This window comes from Limulus polyphemus, unplaced genomic scaffold (genome assembly GCF_000517525.1).
Source record: "Limulus polyphemus unplaced genomic scaffold, Limulus_polyphemus-2.1.2 Scaffold3005, whole genome shotgun sequence".
In the NCBI taxonomy this organism is placed as follows: Eukaryota; Metazoa; Arthropoda; class Merostomata; order Xiphosura; family Limulidae; genus Limulus; species Limulus polyphemus.
The window spans coordinates 8362-16209 of record NW_013668615.1 but is presented as its reverse complement, the minus strand read 5'-3'; the positions used below and the strand labels follow the sequence as shown (position 1 = coordinate 16209).

Sequence of the window (7848 nt, the reverse complement as noted above, 5' to 3'; positions counted from 1 at the left end):
TCGTGGGTTAGCTAAGCCTTATGAAATTTTACACATGGAAGATGTGGTAAAAATTTTTATTTTAGGTTTTATATATATATATACACATTTTAAATAACCCAAAAGTAATAACATACTATATTATACCACAGAATTCCACTATAATTTATCAAGCTTACTAACTAAGCTGTATTTGGGTCTAAAAAAATATGAAATTTCGAGCTCAGTAGTTATCTAGGCTGTGTATTTTGTTTTGACCCACCATCATGCTCCAAGTTGAACGAACAATGCAGCCTGGCTAACTAATGAATGAATATTTGCTGTAAAATTCTTATCAATGCTATAAGTGAAGCTACCAGATTGGTCGCCAGTTTTGATTTCATTCATTTACGTCACACGTTCAATTCTTCTTTTTTGCCGCACTTTTTTCACACATAAGGTGTTTTTGATTAGAAAAATACACACTGATCGACTCTTTAAGGTTTTCGTAAATGTTCAGATGATACAGTATACAGAAAATCCGTTAATTCAATGACATGTAAAATAATAATAAAAACAAACATGAATCATTCTACAGTTTTGAAACGTTTTTAGCCTCTTGGTGGCTCAGTGGCAAGTAAGAAGGCTTAAAACGCTAAAACTCGGGCTTCGATACTCTTGATGGCTATTAAAACAGGTAACCCATTGTGTAGTTTTCTGCTTAACAACAAAATAAAAACAAAGAAATGCACTTAAATAGAACTTCCAGATTTCGATATATGATTTTGTTTCAAAGCTGGTTTGTTTGTTTTGTAGTTAAGCACAAAGCTACACAATGGGCTATCTGTGCTCTGACCACCACGGGTATCGAAACCCGGTTTCTAGCATTGTAAGTCCACAGACATGCTGCTGTGCCACTGGAGGGCTTCAAATCTGGATTGGTAAATGCTAGAGGTTGGAACGTTTCGTAAAACACAAAAGACTTTTCTGAGTTCACATGTTCGAGCAAGTTTTTGTTTTCCTACAGTTTATCTTTGCACATAGAATTATTACTCTCATTTAATCACATTATACAAAAATATTGCATACTTTTGACACAAAAGTAAAAATCATTACTCATTCCACACAATTTTACGAACTACTTTTTTTTAATAGCATAGTTTGTCCTTAACACTGGTTAATGTGCATTATAAGTTACCTGAATGTGTTTCTGAACTCATTACAAGTTGTCCAAAGTTTCTAAGGACACATTAAATGTAATCTTGTAATCACTAACTTTCCCAAAAGTGGCAGAAGTGCTTTACAACAAATTAAATGGTAAATTTTGTTATTCAAATTTTGTTAAAAATATATTTTACACATACAGTGTTAGTTTCATAAGTCACGAAGTGTTGAAACTGGATTGAAGAATTTTGACATTTTTCCTCACAAAAGCGTTGGATAAAGGCCTGATTAACGTCATTCCTATTCTACACTCGTCAAATCAACATTGATTTTATTTTTGTAGAGTGGCACTTATTTTAATTAACGTGGTTGGCTTTAACTTGTTTTAGGAAATAATATTAATATATTTTGAATAGTTTCTCATAAACTACTCCAGTTTTATTTAGAGACTAGACATCAGGCTCTGTGCTGAATTCTTCATCACGTCTCCAAACCAGATAGCAGCAGTCAACAAAAAACTCTTCAACATATTGTTGTAAGCTATATTTATATGTTTGAATTTAGATGTTTACTATAGGGCGCATTACGTATGTTGAAACAAGGGTACGACATATATATATACTACTAAAATCTGAAATTGTTTGTTTGCTTGTCTGTAATTAAATACAGCAAAAATGGCGCAAAATGGCGAATATTTGTAATGAATCGAGAATAGAAATGAGAATATAAACCAGAATAAAACAAGTTTCGTTAAAATCGGGCCACGGGTTATCGAGTTAGCGCCGTTTTCGGGTCACTTTTATGAAAATTTCTAGCATGAGTAATTTTATATCACACTACTTTTACGAAAATTCTTCGTTCAAATCTATTTTCCTGTCAATGTTCCAATCTTCATTAAAAGGCGTAAGATGACAAAAACAAGATCTTGAAGAATTTCTCAATAATGTGCCTTGGTTATGTAGGTAATTCGAAGAAAAAATAAAGTGTTACTGTTTCTTATTTGTAGAAGGTTTAAGAGAAAGACCACAACATAATGAACTAATTCATCACAATATCTGAAAACTCTGACTTCACTTTTTTGAAAAATTAAATGGTCTTTCCTATTACTCCCGATCAACAATCAAATATCTTTTCTTGAATTATGAATAACACGAATAGAGTTAAATATTTAATTACATTATCTCAAAATAAACCTTCATTTCGGTGCAACATTGAAATTAGGTTGAATTCTTCATAACCTCTGAATAGTGGGTGACCCAAAGGGTCAGGGGTGGTCTAGTATACCTATATATATAAATATATACTAGTAATCAGTGAATGAGGAGTCTCTGAAGTTGAGCAGTTCATGAGTAATTAGTTATTAAGTATTCAATGAGTGATTCAGTTCAGTGTCAAATAAATTATTCAATGTTAGTAGTCACAGTTATTGCGTCTACTAGCAAAGAAATTATGTAAGTAATTATATTTGTAATTTAGTTGTGGGTAAACTTAGTATCGTAGTTTCTATTGAAACGTTGTTTGCAAACTTAGGACTACAGCTTGTATAAAAGTGAATGTGGCCATAGCAAATATTTATTGAATAAATAAATAAATTTATTATCGTTACCTGGACTGGATCTGGTAATATTTTTATTAAGTAATTCAAAAGAACCAGCACAACGATAAAATACGTTAAAACAATATCAATACACTCCGTAAAAGTTTTTCTTAAATGTTCATAACTATCTATGTAATGTCTTATGACTACTTTTCAAACCTAACACTCAACAATGACAGATACATAACTTCATTGTTTGAAAAATAAAACAACGGCTCTGATAAGATTGCAAACGTAACTTAAAAAATGAAACAAACAAAATAAATATAAGTATTAGGTAATAAAATGAACCCCATAAAGCCTTTCATCTCAATATCGATTAAGCAAAATATTATGACAAACAAAAAGTCACTAATTTATTTAAACAGTAGAGGACGTAATAAAAACCGTCCAAGTTGCCCAGTATTACAGTAGTTTTATGTACTTTTAATTGTTGAAGCTTCTAGAATATTGCAGAAGGACTGATGTTATGGCGGTTATTTTTTTATTACTTCAATATTGTTTTTTTAATATATTTTAACTCGTTAAAATGATACAATATTTTCCGCTTGCTATTATTAGTTCAAAGAAGTTACCCTCTGGCTAAAAATAAAACAAGCACCTCTTCTTAACTACTGTTTGGCCAGTCTCTGGTGTAAATAATAAAAGGAAAAATGCACGTTAAGGGATTTGGTCTATTTTTTGAATATACGAATGACTGGAGGAATGCCTATTTTATTGAAGTCGCCGAGCAAGGATGTTCCAATGATTGAAAAAAAACCCGCTCGAAAAACCGTTTAAATATTTACAGTGTTCATTCAGGTAGTAATGATCACTTATCACAAAACCGTTTAAATATTTACTGTGTTCATTCAGGTAGTAATGATCACTTATCACGAGATTTTTCTAATGAGTGTTTGTTTGTCTGTTTTTAAAGCAAAGCCACATTGGGCCATTTGCTGTGTCCACCGCGGGAAATCGAACCCTTGATTTTAGCGTTGTAAGTCCGTAGACTTAACGCTGTCCCATCGGCCACAATTAAGTTTTAGGTGTTTTTGGAAACATAATTTATCTTCAAAATAGACACATCAAAGTGTAATTTAAAGGTTTACTGAAAGAAAGAAAAAACTGACATGGCGTTCTTAAGATTTGTAAACTTTTAAAACAGAACAGAATACTAACCGTACGTTCAATAAATTATTTGTGGGAGAACTAACGTACTCGCTTCTGACAAGTCATAACAAATAAAGAATGTTTATTGATTAAAGTGATCTTTAATAACTTATGCACATATTATTGTTTAACAATAAGCTGCTACTTTGTTTCCTTTGTGCAAAGCTACACAATGCACCATCTTCACACCGCAGGGAATGCAAGTCCGTATTTTTACCGCTGAACCACCTGGGGACAGTCAATAAGCATTGTGATTATATTAGTCTAGTTGTTTATTGAATTTAACTTGTAGTGTGGATGTCATACTTAAACGATCTTTGCAATGCCTCAAGGATTTGTTTATATATCGTCAAGCACAAAGCTACACAATGGGCTATACGTGCTGAGCCAACCACGTGTATCGAAACCTGATTTTTAGTACTATAAGCCATCAGAATTACCGCTGAGCCACTGGTGGGCGGGGGTGGCTTGAGAAAAGGTTCAATAAGGATATAAACGTTTTATTTTCAAAAATGACAGAAAGTACACAAAAATTGCCTAAAATCCTGTTAAAAGTGATTGATATTTTCTTTGTACGAATTGTGTTTTTACTTTAACTATTTAAGAGATAAAACTCAATCGCAAAAAAGGCTCATATTGTTAATGCCCAAAGAATAATAATAAAAATACCCATATCAACAAGATGTAAAAACTTGTAGACAGAGCGATAGTAAGAAGTAGACGGTATTTGTTATAATAGGAGAGAAGTAGACGGTATTTGTAACAACAGGGCAGGAGTAGACAGTATTTGTTATAATAGGAGAGAAGTAGACGGTATTTGTAACAACAGGGCAGGAGTAGACAGTATTTGTTATAATAGGAGAGAAGTAGACGGTATTTGTAACAACAGGGCAGGAGTAGACAGTATTTGTTATAATAGGAAAGAAGTAGACGGTATTTGTAACAACAGGATAGGAGTAGACAGTATTTGTTATAATAGGAGAGAAGTAGACGGTATTTGTAACAACAGGATAGGAGTAGACGGTATTTGTTATAATAGGAGAGAAGTAGACGGTATTTGTAACAACAGGATAGGAGTAGACAGTATTTGTTATAATAGGAGAGAAGTAGACGGTATTTGTAACAACAGGATAGGAGTAGACAGTATTTGTTATAATAGGAGAGAAGTAAACGGTATTTGTAACAACAGGGCAGGAGTAGACAGTATTTGTTATAATAGGAAAGAAGTAGACGGTATTTGTAACAACAGGATAGGAGTAGACAGTATTTGTAACAATATCAGAAAAACAGACGGTATTTCTAACAATAGGAGAGTAAACAGAGTCCTTGCTAGACGAAACTCAGTTGATGTTTGTCATGTTCGCGCTGAGCGATTTTACCACCAATGTCAATAAAAAATAATCAAAATAAGGTTATCAAGGTTTTAAATGTCGCTCTTTTCATTCAATCAAACCTGTTTAGATATTTTCTTATAAGTCCATTGAACATAAATTAATCCAAGAAATAGTGTAATAATAATAATCATCTTGTGTCATATTTCATGCACAACGGTGTTCAACAGATGTGACACAAATGACACAATATTTTTAAATCTTGTTTATTTATTAAAAATATACTGTATCACATCAAATACAGTTTATCGACTGCATTCATTGATATGTAAGTTATACAGCCACAAGAAGAGTTCGTACACCATCTAGTAACGAAGATGACCTCTCTAACATGTTTATGTAATTGTTTTATCAGACGTTTCTAGTAAGGTTCAATTTCAAGTGTTCGTACACCAACTAGCAATGGAGATGGCCTCTTTAACATGTTTATGTAATTGTTTTATCAGACGTTTCTAATAAGGTTCAATTTCAAGTGTTCGTACACCAACTAGCAATGGAGATGGCCTCTGTAACATGTTTATGTAATTGTTTCATCAGACGTTTCTAATAAGGTTCAAGTTCAAGTGTTCGTACACCAACTAGCAATGGAGATGACCTCTCTAACATGTTTATGTAATTGTTTTATCAGACGTTTCTAGTAAGGTTCAATTTCAAGTGTTCGTGCAATATGAAAGTGAAAAGAACATGATGTATGTAGTATACGTAATAAACGTTTTTGTCTGAAAGTACCATGCCATATTAAAGTTAGTTTATTTTATCGTTTAATATTAATTTAAAAGTAGCTAATATTAACAAAACTCATCATAAATGTTAACGCATTAATATATATATATATATATAAATAATGTCTGCTTTAATTATTTCTTCTTCACTACAGTATCAAAACTTCATCAGAATGTATTCACAGTTCCTGCCCTTATTACTCGTATATATATTTCTTACTTTCTCTTTCTATCCAAGTTCCACACTGACGTGATTTTTCGTATATGTGATAAATCCATGCACTTTGTTAGCTGGGCTCAGATCCTCATATATTATATTTTTAATATAGTATTCCTATCATCACTATTATACTGCACATGCAACATTGAAATTGTATAGACAGTTTTTAAATTATAATAATTATTTCTTTATTGCAAAAAGTTTAACAGCCAAACATATAATATAAATAAAAGCTACATCGTCTTACCTAATTCTGTTTTCCCAAACTTGTGGTAACTAGCTGTTATTATATTAGCTAAGTCTACTCTAATTTTCCGATTGTACAGATATTATTTCCTCTGACTACTGATCGCGTAATGTACGCTGTAAACAATCCTCTAATAGATTAGATGCAACTAATACGAGAGAGCATGTAGTCAACTGACTCTGAAAGCTGTACGTTCTCTCAGTCGCGAGATCGAGGCGTGCCATTTCTCTTGTAAGGGGTGTCTGTATATATAAAAAAACAAAAATGTTAATGTTTGGTTAAACGCAATTGGATGGAGCACATGCTGGCAGTTAAACCTTAGGCAAAAATACTGAAGGCTTAAAATAGTCAAACTAATTAACGCTCTGCTCTCGAATTTATATTGTAACAGTATCTTATACAGAACTATTCTTAAAGTTAAAGACAGCACATAGCAATGGTTGTGAGAAAAGTGCTATGTGTGTGTACATATATATATTCCCACAAGTGCTCTGTCAGCTTCAGCTCATAATAAATTAAAAATAACCAGATCCGTACGTGGACCTTGATTATTTATAATTTATCACAGTAGGGGTAAGAAGTTAAATTCATATCTATCTTATTGCAACGTTGTTCTTTCGTTGGCGAATTATTTTAAAATATCTGGTGAAAGTAATTCAACGTCCAGCCAGTCCACTTATGCAATAATAAATCACTATTTCTCACTTTACCTTTTTACACGCTTGAACACTGTGGTAACTTTTAGTTTTAAGTCACGTTTACGAATGACACTAACTGCACTACACTAACGTAAAAAAAAATCAACTTACTTTTACAAAGTAACTCAAAATATGTTATATCTAAGACAGATCAAAATACTTCAGAAAAACACATTGCCTGATTCACTTTATCCGTTGACAACAACTCTGTCTTCTTAACTCTATCTTTGATTCATTGAGTCAATCTGCAAGCTTACTGAATGACTTACAAGTTCTATATCTAATCCTTGTTCTAGACATTCTAGAAATGCTCTGGATTATCGTGACGTCAATTTAGAATATTCTAGGTCTACTTTCACAAACTTACTTGATGTTAACGTCATGCGCCCTCTAACCAACATCTAAATGTCAACATGAAGAATATAGTTTATAGGAACATATATGTGTGTTATATATATATATATATATTGTAATAGCTGTAGATGTATAACATGCAGCTAAGATTTTTTATCATATTCAAGTATTAGGACTCTACCACTAATGTTTTCTAAAAAAATATTTGTTTCTGAATTAAAAAACAAACCTTTCTAATGAAATAAAAAATACAGTAGCCAAAAGTTCTGTCAATAAAAAAAGTCATGAGAGGTCTTCATAATACATTGTCTAAAATCTTTAGTTAAACGTTGGATTTAATTATTC

General features: G+C 32.1%; 1 protein-coding gene across 3 annotated transcripts in view; it reads right to left on the bottom strand.

The window, feature by feature from the left end:
* Positions 1-7430, bottom strand: part of LOC106468431 (Na(+)/H(+) exchanger protein 7-like) — an 81408-nt gene extending 73978 nt beyond the window's left edge. The window contains exon 1 of one of the 3 annotated variants that reach the window (XM_022396759.1): positions 7328-7430. The gene's annotated coding sequence lies outside the window, so the exon portion shown is untranslated. Of the gene's footprint in view, positions 1-6451; positions 6655-7260; positions 7283-7327 lie in introns of those variants that run through there. The other 2 variants (XM_022396760.1, XM_013928858.2) reach the window with 2 other exon arrangements.
* Between the last annotated feature and the right edge of the window lie 418 nt (positions 7431-7848).